This window comes from Phyllobates terribilis, unplaced genomic scaffold, assembly GCF_046119375.1.
Source record: "Phyllobates terribilis strain yellow unplaced genomic scaffold, ASM4611937v1 Scaffold_4__5_contigs__length_816908805, whole genome shotgun sequence".
Taxonomy (NCBI): Eukaryota; Metazoa; Chordata; class Amphibia; order Anura; family Dendrobatidae; genus Phyllobates; species Phyllobates terribilis.
In genome coordinates, this window is record NW_027362764.1 from 764,378,514 (window position 1) to 764,403,884 (window position 25,371).

Sequence of the window (25,371 nt, forward strand, 5' to 3'; positions counted from 1 at the left end):
CCAGAGGACATGAAATCCCCTGCCTGACGGATTCTGCTGCTGGGTAGGAATTAGTCCCCACAGCCTCGGACTCCGGGTCCGGTAAGAAATCTTCTCAGTAAGGGCGAGCTCTGCAGCTGCCAGCCCCTGACTCGTAGTAGTATTGCTCCCACTGAGCTTCTGCTGTTTCTTCCTATGCTGCTTCTTGTCTCTACTCTCCTTGACTGCTCACCCTGCTTCAGCCCCGGGTTTATATAGGGGAAGTTCTTCCCCTCCCAAGACTGGGCAGGAGGTGTGGCATGCACAGGATCCCTGACCAAAGGACCTCCCACCTGCTCTCAGACATAATATCTCTATCACTGTGGCAACCAGACCCCTGGGGTGTCACATATTTCTTTGCAGTGTCACTCTGTATAGGAAAGTGAAGTGTGATGTGCATTTCTACACAGGTAAACAAATGGTACACAGTCATACACTGGCCTGACGAGGACGAAAGAACACATCTTTGGCCTTTGTCTGGGGAATGGAGGCCTATGGGAATGTTACAGTATAGATTAGGGATATACTGTAGACTAAGTGCACAGACGCAGCTGTTCTTATTAGTGTTGAGCCACCCCCGTAGTGTTCGAGTTCGGTTCGGTTCGTCGAACACCTTCGAACACCGTTAAAACCAATGGCAGGCAAACAAAAACACATAGAAACACATAGAAAACACCTTCAAAGGTGTCCAAAAGCTGACAAACTGCTCAGAAGACACAACTAACACATGGAAAAGTGACAAGTACATATAGTCATGCGAAAAGAAAAGAGGTGGAGGAGTAAAAGGAGGGGGAGACTCAGATATAGGCATGTCATGCCCTTCTAAAATCCAAAAAGTGAGAAGCCGACACGTTCAGTCCGCTCCTGCCCGTGCCACCTCCGTGTCGCCGGGTTTGTGCCAGAGCCGCGGTGAACCCTGACGGCCAGCCCCCCTCTCCCAATACTGGTGCCTGTCCGCTGGTGGGTCGAGCGAGCCCCCCTGTGGTGGAGGCAGCTCTAAGCTTTTTAATTTAAATTGTCTCTCTAATTTGAATGAATACACTTTAAATCCATTTACAAGGATCTATTGGAGGGCAAGTCTCATGCCAGCAGCCGCGTAATTCCAGCTCCATTAGCGTCCACTAAAGCTGCTGCAGTTAAAAAGCTTTTATAAGGATCGAGCTCGGCTGTCCACCGCAAGGCATCCTACTGCCAGTCCCAGCCCCTATGCCTTGGGGTGCCTCCTGATGCTCTTCACTGAGTATCCCGTGGTCCCGAAGCATTTCCTTTGAAAAAATTAAGTGTCAAAACTACAGGTGGTGTAGCTTGCTTAACAGCCGGGATAATCCGCTGACTAGCAGACACTGCTACTAGGCACAAAGTATTTCCTGGGCTAGATGCAGTTAAAAATTTGTAATTAGATACTCTCGTTGGATGCTGAGAAAGCATTCCATAGAGTCTCCTGGCACGCCATATATGATTCTCTTAAAAAGCTTGGGGTAGGGGTCTAGGGGACCCTTTTATAGCCAAAATCACGGCCCTGTATCGCAATACGTCACCTAGGCTGAAGATAAATGGAACTGTATTACCCTGAGGGCTCGGTTGCTACAGAGGTATTGCACCTCACCCAGAGGTGTGATATCTCACTCTCAGGTAAGGATGGAGTGTGGATCAGGACCCGACACCTGCATGCATTACACCACATTGCCGTGGGGCAGGGCGACCAATATGCCTCTGAGATGGGCATGACAGTCCCTGTCCCTGGCTGGAGTGGGGGGAGGGAACACTGAGGAAGGGGAACCCTGTAGTGCAGGAGCAGGGAGGAAGCAGTTCCTGGGTGCATTGAGAAGGGAGTATAAAAGGTGGGCACCATCTTAGTTCAGTGCAGAGAAGTCTGAGCAGAAGTGGCAGGGAGCAGGGGCTCTGCATGAGCTCTGCTCCGGAGGCGGGCCTAGTAACAGAGGCCCAGGCCTGGAAGAGGGAGAAGGAAGGAAGAGGAGCGGAGAAGGCTCCAGGAACGAGGAATGAAGGGATCCCAGGGGTGCGGACGGGCGAGTCGCCACCGCACGCCCGAATCCACCTGCGTGGAGGGGTCAGGCCAAAGGGGGAGACCGGTCCCCGAAACTAGTGGAGGCAGGAAACGACCCTCAGCTAGAAACCGGAGGCTGTGACATTTTATGTGGCGCAGCCCCTCGCTACACCCGCTAGGAAGGCACCACATAGGGTCAGGGAAACTGGCGCCAAGTTTACCAAGAGGAGGCCCGAGGCAGCCGGACAGAAGGGATGGTAAGAAAGGCCAGACAAAGGACACACAAAGGGGGTCCTGTGAAGCGCTCCAAAGTTATCTGGGAGTTGTCTGAGCCCCTCACCTGGTGAGCACAGTGCGACGTGGGCAGCCGTTACCTGCAGACGTGGTCTGGATAATAAGAACTGTGAGTAAAGGCCCTGGACTGCATCACTGACTCCGTGTCGTTACTGCTGCTGCCCTGCACCATCACCCCCATCCTCCGCATACACTGCCCTGAGGCTATACTCCTCCCGTGGGGAGTTATGCTACGCTCTGCTGCACCCACAACACCAGCCTCAGCGGTCTGCCCTGGAGCGGCGGTTCACTCTGACCGCAATCCACGGGTGGCGTAGTCGGACATTTAAACATCAAAACCACATAAATAGTTCCGCCACTGGTTTGACCGCCCTGAGCCACGGAACCGGGTCGCCGCCACGGAGACTACAACCACCAGCATCCACCAAAAAGGGTCCGGCTCCGGGTGTCCCAAGGCCCAGGGGGCGCGTCAGAACATTTTCATCACCTTTCACAATCACCAATGGGACAAGGCAGGGATGTTCTCTGTCCCCTCTCTTATACATCCTAGTGACGGAGCACCTGCTCTCATCAATTCGCCATAACCCCAATATTAGGTGGATTGAGGTGGGAGGCACCGAGTACAAGTGCTTTCTATTTGCTGATGATGTCCTAGTATATATCACTCAATCACATATATCCATCCATGCTGTTATGGCTGAAATAGATCACTTTGTTACATGGTCAAATTTTAAAATCAATGCAGCGAAGTCTGAGGCCCTCGATGTCTCCCTCCCCAAATCCATATAGGATTCCATCCAGTCCAACTTTCCCTTTGCCTGGCCCTCACAGGGTATCAAATACTTAGGAATTCCTATTCATAGAGACCTCTCCCATCTATGTTATCTTAATTTTGGGCCCTTTATTGAACAACTCCATACAGACCACAGTTGGCAAGTTAGAACTGTAAGATTCACTACGTGAACCACTGGTGTTTTGTGGAAAAGCACATGTACACTGTGTTCCAAATTATTATGCAAAAAGTGTTTAGGAGTGATAAGGGAAGAATTTGTTTGTTTGTCAGTTAAACTCATTGATGGTGATGTGTGTCAGGGCTCTTTATATCACTGTAAGCAATTGCAGACACCTGTGCTAATTAGTTTGGCAGGTGTGTCCAATGAAAGGCAAGACTACTTAAGAAGGCTGTCTCACATTATTAAGCAGCCTACATTTTCTGCCAAAATGGGAAAGAAAAAGGATGTGTCGGCTGCTGAGAAGCAACAAATTGTGGAGTGTTTAGGTCAAGGCATGACTACAATCAACATTGTGCGATGATCAGGATGAAGTGTCTTGGCAATCGAGAAGTATGTAGCTGATTCACAGTACACACGTGTGCGTGCTGATAAGGGCAAATTGAGGACTCTTTCCTACAGGCAATTACGTCAGGTTAAAAGAGCAGCGGCAAAAAAGCCTTGTCATAGCAGCAGACAAGTTTTTGAAGCTGCTGGTGCCTCCAACGTCCTCCGAACAACAAGATGCAGGGTCCTTCAGAGGTTTGCAGCTGTGCATACGCCATCCTGTCGACCTCCTCTATCCACTTTACACAAGCAGAAATGGCTCCAGTGGGCCAAACATTACATGAAGACTGATTTCAAAACTGTTTTGTTCACGGATGAGTGCTGTGCAGCGCTCGATGGTCCAGATGGATGGAGTGGAGGATGGCTGGTTGATGGACACCCCACGCAAACACGGCTACAGCACCAACAAGGAGGAGGTGGAGTAATGTTTTGGGCTGGAATCATGGGGAGAGAGATTGTCGGCCCCTTTAGGATCCCTGAAGGCGCTAAAGATGAACTCCATAATGTATGTGGATTTTCTCAAACAGCACTTCCTGCCATGGTTCAAGAAGAAGAACCGTGTATTTCACAGCAAGATCATTTTTTTGCATGATAATGCACCATCTCATGCTGCACATAAAACATCTGCATCTCTGGCTGATATGGGCATAAAAGGGGACAAACTTATGGTGTGACCCCCATGCTCCCCTGACCTCTACCCCATTCAGAACCTCTGGAGCATCATCAAAAGGAGTGTCTATGATGGCGGGAGGCAGTTCACATCTAAGCAACAGCTCTGGGAGGGTATTCTGTCCTCATGCAAAACAATTGAAGCAGAAACCATCCAAAACCTGACAAATTCAATGGACGAGAGAGTTCAGAAGCTCCTTTCGAACAAGGGGTCCTATGTGAAAATGTAACATCACCTAGAATAAAGTTTTGAGTTGAAAACTGTTTGATTTCAGTTTCTAATAACCTGCTAATGCTTATAATTTCAAAAATGACCATTTTTTTGGTCTTTATTAAAATGAAAAGGTTGATCGAAAAGTTTGGCGGATCTAAGAGTATGGCAACCCAGTAGTCATGATTACTTCGAATTCTGACAATATGAGGGTCATGTTGCAGGTAGTGCAGCAAGAAGGCACTTATGTGTCTTGCGCATCTCGGAGCCCCAAAATTATTTTCCGGGCTAGATGCAGCTAAAAATTATTATTAATTTTAAATCTGGTGGAGCTTAGTATAGATGGCCTAATAGGATCAGTGCTGCACACTGCTACAAAGCCCAAATTATTTTCCAGCCAAGATACAGATAAACATGATTAGTAATTTTAAATCTGGTGGAGCTTATTATAGATGGCCTAATAGAATCAGTGCTGCACACTGCTACAAAGCCCAAATTATTTTCCAGCCAAGATACAGATAAATATGATTAGTAATTTGAAAGCTTAAAACGTTTGGTAGGGTGATTTTAACCAATCATCCATCTTTTACTCTCCCCAGGATGACACAGGGGTAGAAAAGTCGTTTCGGATCCATGATTTGTTCATCTTTATGAACGTGAGTCTGTCTACATTATCAGTGGAGAGCCGCGTGCGCTTATCTGTCAGCACACCACCAGCAGCGCTGAACACACGTTCAGACAGAACGCTGGCTGCGGGGCATGACAAGATCTCCAAGGCGTAAGTGGCTAGCTCCGGCCATTTATCCAGATTGGAAGCCCAAAAAGAGCAAGGGTCCAGTGACAAGGTCATGGCTTCAATGTTTACTTGGAGATACTCCTGTACCATCGTCTCTAGGCGTTGACTATGTGTCAGACTTCTTGTCTCCTGTGGCCTTGCAAAGGATGGGCTAAAAAAGTGGTGAAATGATTGCGCAAAATTGATGTTACCAGCAGATACTGTGGTTCTGTTTTGGTTTGAGTGCTGAACACTTGACGGTCCCACGGTTGGCAAGTTGGAACTGTGAGATTCACTACGTGCACCACTGGTGTTTTGTGGAAAAGCACATGTAAGATTCTGCAACAGTCTCTGCTGATACTCCTGCATGCGTGCATCCCTTTCTATGGCAGGAATAATTTCTGCAAATTTACTTTTGTACCGGGGATCTAACAGTGTGGCAACCCAGTAGTCAGGATTATTTCTAATTCTCCCAATTCGAGGGTCATGTTGCAGGTAGTGCAGCAAGAAGGCACTCATGTGTGTTGCGCATCCAGGAGCACCAAGTCCCTGTTGTGTTGGTGGCGAGGTAACAATCATGCTTCCTTCCTCTGTCCTCTCCCCCCAACCTCGCACAACAGAAATGTGATCAAGGTCTCCCTCATCTGATGAGTCTTCCATCAGTTCGTCCTCCACTTCTTCCTGGGCTCCTGCACCTTCCTCACTAGTTTGGCTGCTACCATGCGCCCTGGTAAAACCATCTCCCCCACCCTCACATGCCTGCCGCCTTGGTGCTGCCGACCGTCTGGACCTTGCAGATGTTAGCCCTTCCGCATACAACTCCTCCTCCTCTACTTCCTCCACCTCCTCTTGTGCCACCACCTGACTCCGAATTCTGTTTAACATGTGCTCCAGCATGTAAATCACCGGAATAGTCATGCTGATAATGGCATCGTCAGCGACTTCTGTAGAGATGTAAGTTGCTGAGCTGCGGGATGCAAATGGCGGAAGTGAGCACAGAGCGACCGTGCCCTCTGCAGAAGGCCATCTAGTCTGGGATAGTGGGCTAAAAATTGCTGGACAACCAGGTTCAACACGTGAGCCATACAAGGCACATGTGTGACATTGCCCCGGCGAAGGGCCGCACCCAAGTTTGCAGCATTGTCGCACACGGCCTTCCCTGGTTTCAGGTCCAGTGGAGACAACCATTCATGAAATTGGTTCTCCAGAGCTGACCACAACTCCTCAGCTGTGTGACTCACATTTCCCAGACATTTCAAAGTAAAAACCGCCTGATGATGTTGAGCCCTACTGCCAGCATAGTAAGGAGGTGTGCAGGATCCCTTCTGCGCAGTTAGAAAGCTTGTGGCATGACCAGACAGGCTTTGGGTGCAGGTGGAAGACCGAGAGGAGGTTGAGGAGGCAGAAGCAGTGGAGGAACTTTGACATAAAGAGGATTGACGCACAACTCGTGGGGACGGCAAGACTTGGACAGCAGCCCCTTGTCCTGCTGTCACCATAGTTACCCAGTGACCAGTCAGCGACATGTAACGCCCCTGTCCATGCCTACTCGTCCAAGTGTCTGTGGTGAAATGCACCCTGTCACACACAGAGTTTCTCAAAGAAGCGGTGATGTTGTGTGCGACATGCTGGTGGAGCGCAGGCACACCTTTCTTTGAGAAGTAGTGCCGACTGGGCATCTGGTACTGGGGCACTGCGACGGACATAAGGTCTCGAAAATCCTCTGTGTCCACCAGGCGGAAAGGCAGCATTTCTGTAGCCAAGAGCTTGCAGATGGTGAAATTCAACCTCTTAGCTTTCTCATGGCTAGGAGGAAATGGTCTTTTACTTGTCCACATCTGAGGGACCGAGGGCTGGCTATTGTGCTTAGACGGGGTTGATAAGGGTGTCCCCGGCAAACTGCCGGTCTGTGAGGAAGATGCAGGCGGACATGTTAGGTTGCCTTGATCCAAAGGTGGTGCTATCGATGTCGGACAGCGCTCAACACCAGCTGGTGTTACCACCTCCAAAGAAAATGATGACCTGCCAATCACGCTGGCTGTTGCGGGTAAAGAGGTGGCAGGTCTGCGCCCCAAAACAGGTGTGACTGCTGTCCCCCCAGTCACAGAGGATGAAGAGGCCGCGGATGCACAAGATATGGCAGACGGTGGTTGGCCCGGCCGGCTAGGCCGCATTGTAGCACACTGAGCTTCCCACTGCAACTTATGCTTCATGTCCATGTGCCGGTTCATGCATGAAGTACTCAAACTATGTATTTTTTGGCCTCTACTTAGCTTTTGCTGACAAATGTTACAGATAACACGAGTTGGGTCATCTTTATCGATCTGAAAAAATGCCCAGGCTATGCAAGGCTTAGCACCCATGCGACCTGAAGAGCCACCACGACTTGTGGTGAGAGGCAGAGTTGTGTTTGAGGATGCAATTGTTGACGTGCTTCCAGTACTACGTCTCTGTCCAGGAAGGTGCAACCTGACCTCGTCGTCACTAGCATCTTCCTCCACCTCCTCTGCTGACCTCATCTCTTGGCTGACTGTGGGTTGACAGTAAGTCGGATCTCCAACCTCATCATCATCACCCTGTGCGTTATCACACCCGTCGTCCTCAGAGCCAACCTGTTCCTGCCCTGACAAAAAACTAAAGTTGTCGCTCCAATCAGGTATTTGAGTCTCATCATCGTCTTCCTCATTGTCTCCACCAACAGGAGTTACAGTTTGGGAATGAGGGTCTACATTATGGTCAGAACCTTCTGCGTCTGGTCCTGGATCCGACTCATAAAGATTCTGGGCATCAGTGCAGATCATTTCCTCGTCTGGATTCACAGAAGCGCTGGAGTCGACCTCTGATTCCCGGGCTATAGTATGAGTAAACAGCTCTGCAGACTCAACCATCTGTTCTACCTCATACTCAGACGGGCAGCTGGAGATTTGGGAGCTGTGAGGAAGCAAGTGCGATTGGGGTGACACCTTTGAGGACTGGAGTATTTGTGATGTTGAAGTTGATAGGGAGGAGAGCCCACTTAAAGGAGCACTTGATATCCGTTGAAGCACCTGCTGTTTTTGTGCCTCATCTGGAATTTGTAGCGATTGGCGTGGCCGTAAGAAAGGGATCTTATCGCATTGTCCGCTAAAAGAAGTAGACATTTTAGTTTGGCTGGAAGGTGGTCTTTCTTCTGCAGATGTTACTGTTGCTTTAACACCTACCCCACGGACACAACCTTTTTTCCCCTTCCCAACACGCCTATTCCCCTTTCCACCAGCAGCAGGCCTTTTTCCACTCATTTTGGTGGTTAACTAATTCACAACTCTGGAGTTGTTTGCACAAAAAAACAATGGATGGGAACCGAGCAGAGCTGAGTGGCCAAACTGTGGTATTAGGCCAAAACTATTGGCTGGGTTAGATGCAGAACAAATTTGCAACCTGATGGAGGTCAGTATAGATGGACTAATAGAGCAAGTCCCACACACAGCTAGAAGCCCAAATAATTTTTCAGAGGTAGATGCAGAAAAAAATTGTATTCAGTTTGCAACCTGATGGAGGTCAGTATAGATGGACTAATAGAACAAGTCCTACACACAGCTAGAAGCCCAAATATTTTTTCAGAGGTAGATGCAGAAAAAAATATATTCAGTTTGCAACCTGATGGAGGTCAGTATAGATGGACTAATAGAGAAAGTCCCACACACTGCTAGAAGGCCAAATATTTTTTCAGAGCTAGATGCAGATATAAATTATTTTTAATTTGCAACCTGATGGAGGTCAGTATAGATGGACTAATAGAGAAAGTCCCACACACTGCTAGAAGGCCAAATATTTTTTCAGAGCTAGATGCAGAGAAAAATTATATTCAATTTGCAACCTGATGGAGGTCAGTATAGATGGAGTAATAGAACAAGTCCCACACACAGCTAGAAGCCCAAATATTTTTTCAGAGGTAGATGCAGAAAAAAATTATATTCAGTTTGCAACCTGATGGAGGTCTGTATAGATGGATTAATAGAACAAGTCCCACACACAGCTACAAGCCCAATATTTTTTCAGAGGTAGATGCAGAAAAAAATATATTCAGTTTGCAACCTGATGGAGGTCAGTATAGATGGACTAATAGGGAAAGTCCCACACACTGCTAGAAGGCCAAATATTTTTTCAGAGCTAGATGCAGAAAAAAATTATATTCAATTTGCAACCTGATGGAGGTCAGTATAGATGCACTAATAGAATGTTGCTATGCCCAAAAGATTTTACTTCACTAGGTGCAGTAAAAAAATTGGTATTCTATACACAGGTGGTAAATCTTGCAACACAGATAAGCTACTCCACTGACTAACACACTCTGCAATAGGCCAAAAAGGATTAGCTTTGCTAGATTCAGCCAAATGCTGTGAAAAAAACTTGCACAGCACTGGCACAGACCTGCCTGGCAAAAACTGATAGGAACTGATGTAACCTAGTCCTGAAAAGGACTCCAATTACAATTAGTCTTTACTCCCACAACCTATCTATTTAAGAACACAGACCTGCCTGATAAAAGTCGTAGGAAATGCTGTAACCTAGTCCTTAAAAGGACTGCAATCACAACTATTCCCTACTCCCAAGCTATCTGTAGATTTGTGTGAAAATTGGCTTGAAATTAACAAGGTATAGCGCACACAGCAACAGCGGTGCCGTCTAACACGCAGCTGCAGCTGTGAGAAAATGGTGGCGACGGGGAAAATGGCTTGGTCTTATAGGGCAAGGACATGTGACATACACTGCCAATGACACATGCCCTTGCTTGTGTGAAAAAAAGCACTTCGCTCCGTGTGTGCGCTGCTGATAGGCTGACAGATTGCACCTCCCCACTGCAAATGCGGGAAAGAGAAAAAAAAATGGAGATCTTCATTATTCCTGCAGAGATCCATCCCCTGCCCCTCCCCCCGCCCCGCTGTACACTCAAACTGCGTATTAATATTAATTTTCATCATTACTGTGAAAAAATCCAGTTATGATTTTGGTGCACGAACAGTTATCGAACATAACCTCGAACAGCCGAATTTTTCTCAAATCGTTCGTGTTCGCCGAACGGCTCGAACACCGCCCAAAACAGCTCGAATTTGAGATTGGCGAACAGTTCGAGTAGAACAACGCTCATCTCTAGTTCTTATCTGCTGTTTTAGTAAGGGCATACAGTGGAGAAAACAAGTATTTGATACAATTCTGATTTTGAAAGTTTTCCCACCTACAAAGAATGGAGAGGTCTGTTATATTTATCATAGGTACACTTCATCTGTGAGAGACAGAATAAAAAAAGCAACAGAAAATAACATTGTATGATTTTTAAATAATTAAATTGAATTTTATTGCATTAATCACCTACCAACCAGCAAGAATTCTGTCTCTCCTGTTAGTTTTTCTTTAAGAAGCCTTCCTACTCTGCACTCATTACTAGAGATGAGCGGTGTTAGACTAGAACTGTTCGCCAATCTCAAATTCGAGCTGTTTTGGGCGGTGTTCGAGTTGTTCGACGAACCCGAACGATTTGCAAAAAATTCGGCTGTTCGAGGTTATGTTCGATAACTGTTCGTGCACCAAAAGCGTGTCCTGCATGTCTGGCGCTATTTAGAGCACCAATCATGCAGGGATTGCCTGCCACTCACTGTAATGTCACAGCCATGGTGGTTATGGCATTACAGTGATTGCCCAAATCGATGGGAACAGTGCTCACAGTGAAACATGAAAAGCCGGCAATTCATCAGCGGCATACACCGGTATCCGACAATTTAGAACAGAAAGAATAGAGCATTACATATAGATTAGATAGATAGAAATATGTCAGTCACATATATAAAAAGTACACTGACAGTGTTGCTTACTGTACTTGTCATTTAGTGTTAAAGGATTTATTAAAAAAAATAATAGTGTTTTCATGCACCGTCTCTTTAAAAAAGCTGCCAGCAATTCAGCATCGGTACCCGACAATTTAGAACAGAAAGAATAGAGCATCACACATAGATTAGATACACAGAAACATGTCAGTCACATATATAAGAAGTACAGTGATAGTGTTGATTACTGTACTTGTCATTTAGTGTTAAAATAAAGGATTTATTTAAAAAAAAATTGGCGTGGGGTTCCCCGTAATTTAAGTCTCTAGCGGAGGTTAAGCAGATGGCTGGGGCAGATGTTTGAAGCCTGGGAAGGGGGTAATACCCACAGCGCTTCCCAGGCTACTAATATCAGCCCCCAGCTGAATACCCAGACTTTACTAGCTATTAAAATTGGGGGACCCCAAAAAAATGATGTGGGGTCCCCCCTATTTTAATATCTAGCAAAGGCTAGGCAGACAGCTGGAGGCTGATATTAATAGCCCAGGAAGGGTGCCATGAATATTGGTCCCCTCCCAGGCTAGAAACACCATCCGTCAGCCCCCCCAGAAATGGTGCATCCATAGGATGCGCCAATTCTGGCACTTAGCCTCGCTCTTCCCACTGCCCTGTAGCGGTGGCAGTGGGGTAATAGGGCTGGTGTTGATGTCAGCTTATAATGTCAGCTGAAATGAAGCCCAGGTTAGTAATGGAGAGGCGTTTATAAGACACCCCCATTACTAACCCCATAGTCAAAGTTAAAAAAACCCCACAAACACCCAGAATAAAGTCCTTTAATTGAAATAAACACACAATTCTTTATTGTTCTAAATTAAACCATACTTACCATCACGCCCATTTCAGCTGAAGCCAACGTCTTCTGCAATAAAAGTAAAATAATAAACCAACATCATCCTTACCTTTCCATGGTTCCCAGGACGGCTCCAGCTCTGCTACATTCACATGACAGGCTGGATCGCAGCCAAAAGCTGCCATCCAGCTTGCCATGCCGCAGACACTGAGAAGCGTAGGCATGCTTGCGCTCTGCAGTGTCTGGCTGTGACGGTATCCAGATGAGCCGAGGTCACGTTCAATGAACTCAGCTCACCTCATGCACGTCACTGACAGCGTGGGAAAATTCTCCTGTGCTTGCAGTGAGCGTGAGAGAATTCTCCTGCTGAAGCACTGAGCGCAGGAGAATTTTCCCACTCTGTCAGTGACGTGCATGAGGTGAGCTCATGTCCAATGAACTCAGCTCACCTCATGCACGTCACTGACAGCGTGGGAGAATTCTCCTGCGCTCAGCACTTGAGCAGGAGAATTCTCCCACGCTGGGATGGCATTGAGATGACAGGCTGGATCGCAGCTGAACGTAGCTATCCAGCTTGTCATCCTTCAGAGACACTGCAGAGCGCAAGCATGCCTGCACTCTGCAGTGTCTATGAAGGATGGCATGCTGGATGGCAGCGCTCAGCTGCGATCCAGCCTGTCATCTCAATGCCATCCCAGCGTGGGAGAATTCTCCTGCTCAAGCGCTGAGCGCAGGAGAATTCTCCCACGCTGTCAGTGACATGCATGAGGTGAGCTGAATTCTTTTGACATGACCTCGGCTCATCTGGATGCCGTCACAGACAGACACTGAGGAGCGCAAGCATGCCTGCGCTTCTCAGTGTCTGCGGCATGGCAAGCTGGATGGCAGCTTTCGGCTGCGATCCAGCCTGTCATGTCAATGTAGCAGAGCTGGAGCCATCGTGGGAACCATGGAAAGGTAAGGATGAGGTTGGTTTATTATTTTACTTTTATTGCAGAAGACATTGGCTTCAGCTGGAATGGGCGTGATGGTAAGTATGGTTTAATTTAGAACATTAAAGAATTGTGTGTTTATTTCAATTAAAGGACTTTATTCTGGGTGTTGTGTTTTTTTAAATACTTTACTAGAAATTCATGGCGGTCATGTCTAATATTGGCGTGACCCCATGAATTTCAGGCTTAGGGCCAGCTGATAATGCCAAGCTGGCCCTAACCCCTTTATTACCCAGTGAGCCACCGCACCAGGGCCCTGGATGAGTTGGGTACAGCGCCAGAAGATGGCGCTTCTATGAACGTGCCATTTTCTGGGGTGGCTGCGAACTGCAATTTGCAGCGGGGAGGGCGGGGGGCAGAAAGCTTGGGCCTCCCTGCACTGTGGATTCCAGCCCCCAGCTGCCTACATGTACCTGGCTGGACACAAAAGTAGGGCGAAGCCCCATGTGTTTTTTTTTTTAATTATTTCATGAAATTCATGGAATAATTAAAAAAAAAAGGGCTTCCCTATATTGTTGTGTCCGGCCAGGTACAAATAGGCATCTGGTGGTTGGGGGCAGCCCGTTCCTGGATGCTGTACCTGGCTTGCATATAAAAATATGGTGAAGCCCACGTCAAAATTTTTGGGAAAAATTAATTAAAAAATAATAATAATAATAATAAAAAAAAATAATTTAGGGACTGCATCTTTATTAACCCCTCACGTGGAGGGGTTAATAAAGATGCAGTCCCTAAATGTGTTTTTTTTTCAATTTTATTGAATCTTTCACCAAAAATTTGACGTGGCCTTCACCATTTTTTTGTGTCCAGCCAGGTACAGCAGGCAGGAACGGGCTGCCCCCAACCACCAGATGCCTATTTGTACCTGGCCGGACACAACAATATAGGGAAGCCCTTTTTTTTACAATTATTTCATGAATTTCATGAAATAATTAAAAAAAAAAATACGTGGGGCTTCGCCCTATTTTTGTGTCCAGCCAGGTACATCTAGGCAGCTGGGGGCTGGAATCCGCAGTGCAGGGAGGCCCAAGCTTTCTGCCCCCCGCCCTCCCCGCTGCAAATTGCAGTTCGCAGCCACCCCAGAAAATGGCACGTTCATAGAAGCGCCATCTTCTGGTGCTGTACCCAACTTATCCAGGGCCCTGGTGCGGTGGCTCACTGGGTAATAAAGGGGTTAGGGCAAGCTTGGCATTATCAGCTGGCCCTAAGCCCGAAATTCATGGGGTCACGCCAATATTAGACATGACCGCCATGAATTTCTAGTAAAGTATTTAAAAAAACACAACACCCAGAATAAAGTCCTTTAATTGAAATAAACACACAATTCTTTATTGTTCTAAATTAAACCATACTTACCATCACGCCCATTCCAGCTGAAGCCAATGTCTTCTGCAATAAAAGTAAAATAATAAAGCAACCTCATCCTTACCTTTCCATAGTGCCCACGACGGCTCCAGCTCTGCTACATTGACATGACAGGCTGGATCGCAGCCAAAAGCTGCCATCCAGCTTGCCATGCCGCAGACACTGAGAAGCGCAGGCATGCTTGCGCTCCTCAGTGTCTGACTGTGACGGCATCCAGATGAGCCGAGGTCATGTCCAATGAACTCAGCTCACCTCATGCACTGACAACGTGGGAGAATTCTCCTGCGCTCAGCGCTTGAGCAGGAGAATTCTCCCACGCTGGGATGGCATTGAGATGACAGGTTGGATCGCAGCTGAGCACTGCCATCCAGCATGCCATCCTTCATAGACACTGCAGAGCGCAGAGCGCAGAATTTTCCCACACTGTCAGTGACGTGCATGAGGTGAGCTGAGTTCATTGAACATGCACTCGGCTCATCTTTATGCCGTCACAGCCAGACACTGAGGAGTGCAAGCATGCCTGAGCTATTAATATCAGCCCCCAGCTGTCTGCCTAGCCTTTGCTAGCTATTAAAATAGGGGGGACCCCACTTCAATTTTTTTGGGGTCCCCCATTTTAATAGCTAGTAAAGGCTAGGTATTCAGCTTGGGACTGATATTAGTAGCCTGGGAAGCTCCGTGGGTATTACCCCCTTCCCAGGCTTCAAACATCTGCCCCAGCCGTCTGCTTAACCTCCGCTAGAGACTAAAATTACGGGGAACCCCACGCCAATTTTTTTTTTAATAAATCCTTTATTTTAACACTAAATGACAAGTACAGTAATCAACACTATCACTGTACTTCTGATATATGTGACTGACATGTTTCTATATATCTAATCTATGTGTGATGCTCTATTCTTTCTATTCTAAATTGTCCGGTACAGATGCTGAATTGCCGGCCGGCATTTTTAAAGAGACGGTGCATGAAAACACTATTATTTTTTTAAATAAATCCTTTAACACTAAATGACAAGTACAGTAAGCAACACTGTCACTGTACTTCTTATATATGTGACTGACATGTTTCTATCTATCTAATCTATGTGTGATACTCTATTCTTTCTGTTCTAAATTGTCGGGTAGCGGTGTATGCCGCTGCTGAATTGCCGGCAGCTTTTTTAAAGAGAGTGTCTTCTGAGCAGTTTGTAAGCTTTTGGACACCTTTGAATGTGTTTTCTATGTGTTTCTATGTGTTTTTGTTTGCCTGCCATTGGTTTTAACGGTGTTCTACGGTGTTCTAAGGTGTTCGACGAACAGTTCCACGAACATCCCGGTGTTCGATGAACCGAACCGAACCCGAACAATATGGGGGTGGCTCAACACTACTCATTACCTGTATTAATTGCACCTGTTTGAACTCATTACCTGTATAAAAGACAACTGTCCACACACTCAATCAATCACACTCCAACCTCTCCACCATGGCCAAGGCCAAAGAGCTGTCTAAGGACACCAGGGACAAAATTGTAGACCTGCACAAGGCTGGGATGGGCTACAGGATAATAGGCAAGCAGCTTGATGAGAAGGCAACAACTGTTGGCAATATTATAAGTCAATGGAAGAAACACAAGATGACTGTCAATCTTCCTCGGTCTGAGGCTCCATGCCAGATCTCGCCTCATGAGGTAAGGATGATTCTGAGAAAGGTCAGGAATCAGCCAAGAACTACATGGGAGAATCTGGTCAATGACCTGAAGAGAGCTGGGACCACAGTCTCAAACATTACCGTTAGTAACACACTATGCTGTCATGGATTAAAATCCTGCAGGGCCAGAGGCATAGCTAGGGTTTCAGCTCAGGGTGGTGAAACATCTGAGTAGGCCTCTAACCAGGTAACTGTGTGTACAACTACGGTGGTGAACTCTGATCGTGGATATAGAGGAACCTCAGCAAATGACCACGCTATTACTGAAAATAACATATAGTAGTAGATACCAGACATGCAGAACATGTAAAAGATTACTGTACAGTTATAAATGGTAACTTACAGCTGACGCTCTTTCTGGTGGAGTAGTTTATTTTCCCGTCTTTTCCATCTGGCCCAGATGTCCCCACAGCTTCCCTATACACAATATGGTGGGCTCACAGCTACCTTATACACAGAGCCATCGTCAGTACATGAATGCAGCACCAAAACCACTATTGGTAAATGAATGCAGTACCAGAACCACCATCAGTAGATGAATACAGCACTAGAACCACACTTTTCCTCCTCTCCATACAGGACACTGTGCCTTCACATTAACATCCCTCATATACAGTAAAAGTCCATATAACCTTCAGCTCTATAAGGTACTTACCTTTCACCCTTTGGCAGCAGGGTGACAGCATCAGCCGGGTGACAACCTCTGATCAGTTATGGATTGGTACATTTCTACACAATCAATACATGAATCCATTACCAAATCCACTGTCAGTACATGAATACAACTTCTCCATACTGTGCCCCCACTTCTCTATATTGTCCCTGTGGTGTCCCTGAGGGTTTGGTCGCCACAGAGGTACTGCACTTCACCCAGAGGTGCGGTATCTCACTCTCAGGTAAGGAAGGAGTACAGCCCGGGACCCTAACACCTGCATCCTACACATTCCACTTCAGTGGGGGCAAGGCGAGATTGCTCCTAAGGGAGAGCACAGTCCCTGGTCCCTAGCTGAAGGGTGGAACCATGTAGTGGATGTGGGTGGAGGAAGCAGATTGGGGGAGCACAGGAAAGGAAGGGATATAAATAGGGAAGGCTTCTTGAAAAGAGAGGAGTCAGATCAGTCAGAGGAGGAGAGAGTGTAGAGCAGGAGCTCAGCAGGACCTCTGCTCAGGAGGAGGGCTTAGCAGAGTGGCCCAAGACTGAGAAGGAGAGGAGCAGAAGAAAGGCTCCAGGAACTATGAAGGGACCCCAGGGGTACGGGCAGTGCTGGAGGCCACCGATACGCCCGAATCTACCAGGAGGTGGAGGGATCAGGCCGCAAAAAGGGGACCGGTCCCTCAACTAGCAGAGTACTTTATGTCTCAACTAGAAACCGGAGGCTGCAGTATTTCAAGTCCTGCAGCCAACAGTCCATATCAGTCTCACCAAGAAGGTAGCTATAGAGGACCCGGGTGATGGAACAGACGTCGCCCGACAAGGTCCGCGGTTACTGGATTGGGACACTAGGTGTGACATGCAGCGAGACGGCCAGAGAGAGAACACACAGAAGGGGGTCCGTCTAAGTACTCCTGATATACCTGAGGGTTGACTGAACCTCTCCCTGAGTAAGCGTAGCACGATGAGGGAAGTTACACTTGTACCTGTAACTTGGATTGCAACAACCGTGAGTAAAAACCCTGAAGAATGCACCCCACTGCCTCTGTCCGTTATTGCTGCTGCGCCATCACCCCTGCACTACAATGCCCAGCATCACCTATAACATCTACAACATTTTTACACTGCCTTGGAGCTAAGCTCTGCCTGTGGAGAGCTGAACCAACTCTACTGTGTCATCATCAGCTCCAGAGGATCTGCACCGCAGCGGCGGCTCCATATAGCTGCATACCACAGGTGGCGTCATGAATCATATACATAAAACTATAAAATCCCCTGTAAATATTCCCCTTTGGATTGAACGCCGTGGGTCACGGACCGGATCACCGCCACTGTGACATCTCCCGAAGCAATGACCGGCCCGGCACCGAGTACCCCACGGCCCAGGGGGCGCGTCATCCCCAAAGCCTTCACCTCTCCATACGGTCCCCCCACACTCTGATCTCTACATACTGTGCCCCCACTTCTTTATATTGTTCCCCACGCTCTCACCTCTCCTTATTGTCCCCCCACGCTCCTATCTCTACATACTGTTCCCCTACTTCTCCATACAAACTGCTCACACTCCCAATTCTCCATCCTGTACCCACATTTCTCCATATTGTTCCCTACGCTCCCACCTCTCTTGTTATGTTCTGCTACCAAAGCTAAGGAAAGAGAGGAGATCTGTCCCTACTATGAGACTCAGCTGAATCCCTACGATGTAACAGGGAACCTGATCCTGCGATCAGACCTGCTAAAGTCCTAATCTAGTCTGTACGAAGACCTATAGATGTGGGGAGGGAATCCCTACAAGTACTAAGGACTGGGAGGAATATGGGACACCTCCTAACAGAAATAGTAGCAGACAGACGAACAAACAAAATAGATAGAACATAGAGGTCCGTAGACCAAGCAAACTAACAGAGTTAGATACAGAGCACAGGCTAGCTAGAAAGTAGATATACAATGAAGTCCAGCAAAGCCAGAAGGGCGGAGCAGGACTAAATAGGCCAACAAGGTCATGTGACCAGCAAAGGAAAAAAAACCTAACAGCAAGGTTCTAACAGTACCCCCCCTTCTAAGAGGATCCTCCGGATCCCCTAGGACCAGGCTTATCAGGAAATCTCCTGTGAAACGCTCTGATAAGTCTGGACGCGGAAACATCATCTGACCTCACCCAAGAGTTATCCTCGGGTCCGAAACCTTTCCAGGCCACAAGATACTGCAAACTACCTCTATACCGTCTAGAGTCAAGGATGCGAGAAATTTCATATTCCCCGTCCTCCACCACCGGAGGAACAGAGGCAGAGGCGTCACCATCCGACACAACAGCTTTTTTTAACAGAGAGACATGAAAGACCGGATTAATTCTCCAGGAGGTAGGAACCTCCAACCTAACAGCAGATTGGTTGACAACCTGAAGCACCTTAAAGGGCCCTACAAACTTGGGACCCAATTTCTTAGAAGGAATCCTCAACCGCAGATTCCTAGAGGACAACCAAACCATGTCACCAACAGCGAACAAAACCTCCTGTCGTTTCCTATCAAAGTAGTCTTTAGATTTTCTGTTGGCCTTCTGAAGATTACCACGCACATCCGTCCAAACTCTTTCCAAATCACCGGAAAAATTCTCCTCCTCAGGCACGGCAGATCCCAACTTGGAGAACGACCCAAACGACGGATGTCTCCCAGAACAACAAAAAAAAGGCGAACAACCAGCAGAAGAAGATGTATGATTGTTCAGAGCAAATTCGGCAAGTGGCAGAAACTCAGACCACCCCTCCTGATTGTCTGCCACAAAACAACGCAAGAACTGCTCAACATCCTGGTTTTTCCTTTCTGTCTGGCCATTAGATTCAGGATGATATCCGGACGAAAACGACAAATGAATTCCCAACCTGTCACAAAAGGCACGCCAAAAACGAGCCACGAACTGAGGACCCCTATCAGAAACAATGTCAGTAGGAACGCCATGAAGTCTGACAATTTCCTTGACAAAGGCCTTAGCGAGAGTTTTAGCGCAGGGCAGTTTGACGAAGGGAACCAAGTGACACATCTTGCTAAAGCGGTCCACGACCACCCAGATGACAGTAAAACCCTCAGAGGGGGGAAGGTCAGTTATAAAGTCCATAGCCAAATGTGTCCAAGCAGCACTGGGGACCTCCAAAGGACAAAGCAACCCCGCAGCAGGAGTATGTGAGGACTTAGATCTAGCACATATAGTACATTGGCGCACCCACTTAATGACTTCCTTCTGCCATCCAGGCCACCAAAAACTGCGACCCACCAGTCTCTTGGTCTCAGAGATTCCGGGATGACCTGCCAACCGAGATTCGTGACACTCAACAAACAACAATCTCTCCTAAAGGTCTCAGGCACAAACAACCTCCCATGAGGAGTGTTAGATGGGGCATTCTCCTGAGCTTTAAGAATCTCATCTTCCAAAACGGAGTCTAAAGCAGCTATCACAACACCTTCTTGTAAAATGTTTTCCTCTTTCTCAGCACCGACTATGGGAGAAAAACTGCGAGACAAGGCATCCGCCTTAACATTCTTAGTACCAGGGATGTAAGTAACGGAGAAATTAAACCGCGAGAAAAACAGTGCCCACCTAGCCTGACGGGCATTCAGGCGCTTGGCAGGATCAAGATATATCAGATTTTTATGATCCGTAAGAACCTGAACGGGAAATTCCGCACCTTCCAAGAAGTGGCGCCAGTGTTCAAATGCGAGTTTAATAGCCAATAATTCCCGATTACCAATATCGTGATTCAATTCAGTCTCCGAAAATTTTTTTGAAAAAAAGGCACAGGGATGTAATCCATCCCCGTTATCCTGAGACAATACTGCGCCAACCCCCACAGAGGAAGCATCAACCTCAACCAAAAACGGCCTAGTAACATCAGGCTGCATAAGGATGGGAGCAGAGGTGAACCTCTCCTTGAGATACACAAAAGCTTCAATGGCCTCAGAAGACCACTGAACCGCATCAGCACCTTTCCTGGTGAGATCAGTCAGAGGTTTGACAATACTAGAAAAATTTTTTATGAACTTTCTATAGTAATTGGCGAAACCCAAAAACCTCTGTATCGATTTCAAACCAATAGGCCTAGGCCATTCCTGCACAGCCTGAACCTTAACCGGATCCATCTCAAAACCTTTGCTGGAGATAATGTAGCCCAAAAAACTAATTCTCTGTACAGCGAACTCACATTTCTCCAGCTTAGCAAAAAGCGAATTGTCCATTAATAACTGTAATACCTCACGCACGCTCCGCCAATGAGACTCCAGATCTGGCGAATAAATCAAAATGTCATCCAAATACACAACCACATTTTTACCGATCAAAGGTCTAAGGATGTCATTAATCAGATTCTGAAAAAATGCAGGAGCATTAGTGAGACCAAAAGGCATAACCAGATTCTCAAAATGACCCACAGGAGTGTTAAAAGCAGTCTTCCATTCATCACCCTCCTTCATGCGCAACAGATTGTATGCCCCCTTAAGGTCAATTTTAGAGAACCACTTGGCCCCCAATAACTGGTTAAACAGATCAGGAATCAATGGCAGTGGGTAAGGATTGCGTACCGTAATTTTGTTAATCTCACGAAAATCCAGACAAGGACGTAAACCGCCGTCCTTTTTTTTTACAAAAAAAAATCCAACCGCCACAGGAGACTTAGAGGGCCTAATGTGACCGGCGGCCAAGCTTGTCTGTATGTATTCCTCCAAAGCCTTCCTCTCAGGAATAGTATGGTTAAATAAACGACTCTTAGGAAGAGTCGCTCCAGGGACAAATTCAATAGAACAATCATAGTCTCTATGGGGAGGCAAAACCTGCGATTCCTTCTCAGAAAAAACTCTCCAAAAATCCTGAATAGGAACAGGCAATTCTCCCCTATCCAAAGCTGCAATACGCCCGTTACAACACTTGTCATAACATTTATGGCTCCAGGATTTAATTTCACTGGTAGACCAATCCAGTACAGGATTGTGAAATTTTAACCAGGGCAAACCCAATATTACTGGAGAAGGCAAGTTATTCAACACTACCAAATCCAATTTCTCATGGTGAACACCATTAATAGTGAGAGGAAATTCACTGACCTTGAGAGTAATATTCTTCAAAGGGGAGCCATCCACAGAAACCACAGCAATGGGGGATGACAAAGGTTCGGGTTTTAAATTGAGTTTTTCCACGAATCCCCCATCAATTACATTCAGTGTAGACCCGCAATCAACAAACACCCGAAATTCCATTAATTTTTCCTGAGCAATCGTGGAAGCAGCTAAAAATATACCCTTGGAATTTAAACAGGCAATACGGGCGTGACTGACCATTTTTTTTTCTTTCTTCATACGAAGCTCACAGCCTTTAATCAAATGACCAGATTTTCCGCAGTAGAAACACAAGCCTTGCGAAAAACGACGGTCTTTTTCTTGAGAGCGAGGTGCCACCGATCCAATCTCCATCGGTTCACCACTGTTAGTACACACATTATCATAACCAGAAACTGACATAGCAGAGGATTTGCTCTCATTAACCCTAGCACGCAGTCTTCTATCCACCCGTATAGCTAATTGCATAGCCTGTTGCAAATCTTCAGGTGTAGGATAAGCAATTAGCAGGTCTTTAACCCTTTCACTGAGCCCAGCAAGAAATAGACTTTTCAGAGCAGAATCGTTCCACCCTGTTTGAGTGGACCAACGACGAAAATGTGTACAATATTTTTCCACATTACCCGATCCTTGTTTTAGACGTCTCAACTCAGTCTCAGCTGATGCGACACGGTCAGGATCATCATATAATAGTCCCAAAGCAGAAAAAAAACTATCCACTGATCTGAAGCATGAATCACTAGGTTGCAAAGAAAAGGCCCACTCCTGAGGCTCTTTGCGCAAAAGTGACATTATGAACCCTACGCGCTGGGATTCATCCCCAGAGGACTTAGGTCTCAAACGAAAATACAATAAGCAAGCATTTTTAAATGAAAAAAATTCTCGGTGTTCACCAAAAAACAAATCCGGCAAACATACCTTAGGCTCCAAGAAATGTGCTCCAGGACAGTTACTCACGTGCTGACGGAGCTCGGCCACCTCCAGAGAGAGTCCCTGCAGGCGATGAGCCAAATCCTGAACCGACACCATGATGGAACAGAAAAATCTTTCCTTAGAGAATTTGCTGGCTGGACTTACTGTTATGTTCTGCTACCAAAGCTAAGGAAAGAGAGGAGATCTGTCCCTACTATGAGACTCAGCTGAATCCCTACGATGTAACAGGGAACCTGATCCTGCGATCAGACCTGCTAAAGTCCTAATCTAGTCTGTACGAAGACCTATAGATGTGGGGAGGGAATCCCTACAAGTACTAAGGACTGGGAGGAATATGGGACACCTCCTAACAGAAATAGTAGCAGACAGACGAACAAACAAAATAGATAGAACATAGAGGTCCGTAGACCAAGCAAACTAACAGAGTTAGATACAGAGCACAGGCTAGCTAGAAAGTAGATATACAATGAAGTCCAGCAAAGCCAGAAGGGCGGAGCAGGACTAAATAGGCCAACAAGGTCATGTGACCAGCAAAGGAAAAAAAACCTAACAGCAAGGTTCTAACATCTCTATACTGTCCCCCACTTCTTCATATTATACACGCACTTCTCCATACGGTCCACCCACTCCCATTTCTCCATACTGTGCCCCCACTTCTCCATACAATCCCCCCACAGTCCCACTTCTCCATTTGGCCCATAGACGCTTCCAATTCTCCATCCTGTTTCCCCATATTGTCCTCTAAGCTCCTACCTCTCCATAATGTTCCCCACTACTCCAAATGGTCCCCCTACTCCTCCATATTGTCCCCCATGCTCCCTCCTATCCATACTGTTGAAACAAAGACCAAGTGCCAAAGGGCAAGATACAAGAAATGATGTATAATCATAAATCAATCCAAAACAAAGAAAGTAACCCCTTTAAAATCTAACTTTTATTGGATATCATTAAAAGTATTTAATAGTCAATATATCAAAAGACAAAACCCATTAAACTAGGTATCAATGTATTGGGGTAAGGGAATTAGGGAAATAGTATAGATAACATGCAAAATGGCCCTAGATTTCCCTAATGTACTGTTATTATATAAATTTATTATTATAACTTTTTATTAGGTAAGTATGTTCAAGAGATATAAGTTAATTTCGGTTTAGTTTTATATGAGAGAAATGACATAATTTCATAAAAAATATATAACATATACAGTACAGACCAAAAGTTTGGACACACCTTCTCATTTAAAGATTTTTCTGTATTTTCATGACTATGAAAATTGTACATTCACACTGAAGGCATCAAAACTATGAATTAACACATGTGGAATTATATACTTAACAAAAAAGTGTGAAACAACTGAAAATATGTCTTATATTCTAGGTTCTTCAAAGTAGCCACCTTTTGCTTTGATGACTGCTTTGCACACTCTTGGCATTCTCTTGATGAACTTCAAGAGGTAGTCACCGGAAATGGTCTTCCAACAATCTTGAAGGAGTTCCCAGAGATGCTTAGCACTTGTTGGCCCTTTTGCCTTCACTCTGCGGTCCAGCTCACCCCAAACCATCTCGATTGGGTTCAGGTCTGGTGACTGTGGAGGCCAGGTCATCTGGCGTAACACCCCATCACTCTCCTTCTTGGTCAAATAGCCCTTACACAGCCTGGAGGTGTGTTTGGGGTCATTGTCCTGTTGAAAAATAAATGATGGTCCAACTAAACGCAACCGGATGGAATAGCATGCCGCTGCAAGATGCTGTGGTAGCCATGCTGGTTCAGTATGCCTTCAATTTTGAATAAATCCCCAACAGTGTCACCAGCAAAGCACCCCCACACCATCACACCTCCTCCTCCATGCTTCACGGTGGGAACCAGGCATGTAGAGTCCATCCGTTCACCTTTTCTGCGTCGCACAAAGACACGGTGGTTGGAACCAAAAATCTCAAATTTGGACTCATCAGACCAAAGCACAGATTTCCACTGGTCTAATGTCCATTCCTTGTGTTCTTTAGCCCAAACAAGTCTCTTCTGCTTGTTGCCTGTCCTTAGTAGTGGTTTCCTAGCAGCTATTTTACCATGAAGGCCTGCTGCACAAAGTCTCCTCTTAACAGTTGTTGAAGAGATGTGTCTGCTACTAGAACTCTGTGTGGCATTGACCTGGTCTCTAATCTGAGCTGCTGTTAACCTGCGATTTCTGAGGCTGGTGACTCGGATAAACTTATCCTCAGAAGCAGAGGTGACTCTTGGTCTTCCTTTCCTGGGGCGGTCCTCATGTGAGCTAGTTTCTTTGTAACGCTTGATGGTTTTTGCAACTGCACTTGGGGACACTTTCAAAGTTTTCCCAATTTTTCGCACTGACTGACCTTCATTTCTTAAAGTAATGATGGCCACTAGTTTTTCTTTACTTAGCTGCTTTTTTCTTGCCATGATACAAATTCTAACAGTCTATTCAGTAGGACTATCAGCTGTGTATCCACCAGACTTCTGCACAACACAACTGATGGTCCCAACCCCATTTATAAGGCAAGAAATCCCACTTATTAAACCTGACAGGGCACACCTGTGAAGTGAAAACCATTTCCGGTGACTACCTCTTGAAGCTCATCAAGAGAATGCCAAGAGTGTGCAAAGCATTCATCAAAGCAAAAGGTGGCTACTTTGAAGAACCTAGAATATAAGACATATTTT